Below are 1,530 nucleotides of genomic sequence, written 5' to 3'. Positions count from 1 at the left end.
GAAAACAGCTGGGGAGCCAGCTGGCACTGTATCAGGGGCCAGATTTGACCCGGGGACCATAAGTTGAGTATCACTAATTAAGAGTCATTAATTGAAAACATGGAGTTACATCAGTGCTTCGTGGAGACCAAATGCAGCGTTTCAAAGTTCCGGTTTCACGTCGGCTCCTCGGGATCTCTCTACACAAACACACATTTTAAAGTCCACGCGGTAAATGACCCCGCGTCCTTCCACTTTATTGATTTGGCATTTTTTACGAAGCCGAACTCTTTCAGGCGTGCCAAGACGAGAGATGGAGGTGAACAGTTGAACAAACATTAAAGAATAACTCGTTTATTGACTGTAACCTCCACCGTCACGATAAGGGAACCGATCAACAACAACAGAAAACATGAACTCATTTTTCTGTTTTATTCCTCCGTGTTTCAGCCGCTGTCGCTCAGTTTGTCTCGACCGCGCCGCCCTCCATCCATCATCTCTCGTCTGAAATGAACTGAGCTTTAACTTGTGTGTAAATGTAAATGTGGACACGTCCAAAGGTCACTGATCACATCAGTGTCTGCTGGGATCGGGCTCCTGTCCGTCCTTCGTGTGTGTGTGTGTGGATTTGTTCTGTGCGACGCTAAATTTCCATCTTTGGCTCATTTGAATGTGTTTTTAATTATCTGCCCTCAACAGGCTATCAAGAGAGACAGAGACAGAGAGAGAGAGACAGAGAGAGAGACAGAGACAGAGAGAAACAGAGACAGAGAGAGAGACAGAGACAGAGAGAAACAGAGACAGAGAGAGAGACAGAGAGAGAGACAGAGACAGAGAGAGAGACAGAGACAGAGAGAAACAGAGACAGAGAGAGAGACAGGGACTAATTCAAGATGAATAAGGGACATGCATTAATGTTTGACTGCCTGGCAAAATTCAAATTAATTCCAGAGGACTCAATTTGGTTCCTTCCTCCCGCCCAGACGCCTTCGGCTCCATCCGGCTGCACTGTTAAAAACTTTCACATCCAAACTGTCAGAAACTCTCAGTGATCCTAAAGGAGGACTGAAGTGTTTAACTGTTAATGCGAGGCAGCAGTCTCTGGGTGGACACAAGACACACACCTCTCCTCTTCTTTAAAGTCACATCATGAACCTTCATCCACAACAAAACCGGATTTTCTGACCCATTCTGACCGTCTGCACTTCTGATCTTTACCCCAAATCCTTACACCAAACCCAAGGCCAAAAACTTTACCAAATAGCACAAAGTAAGATGAGACCAGTTGTAAAACGCCACACGGTTTAATGTCTCTGCCCTCCAGCCAAATTTCTCTCATAGTTTCCATTCGTGTCTGTGAAAACATGAGCGCTTCACACTCAGAAGATCTCTGCAATCAGCTCAGACGTCAGAACTTCATCATTTTAGACATCTGAAATGAAAAAAATTAATATTGAGCTATGGCCAAAAACATGTTTATGAGGTCACCGTGATCTTTGACCACTTTTTTTTTATAAGAATTATACATTTGAGGTCAAAGTGACCTTGACC

The sequence above is a fragment of the Plectropomus leopardus genome, chromosome 2, assembly GCF_026936395.1.
Source record: "Plectropomus leopardus strain MGB_pleo_1.0 chromosome 2, ASM2693639v1, whole genome shotgun sequence".
Classification (NCBI taxonomy): domain Eukaryota; kingdom Metazoa; phylum Chordata; class Actinopteri; order Perciformes; family Serranidae; genus Plectropomus; species Plectropomus leopardus.
The sequence above is the reverse complement of the archived record's forward strand: the minus strand, read 5'-3'. Positions refer to the sequence as shown.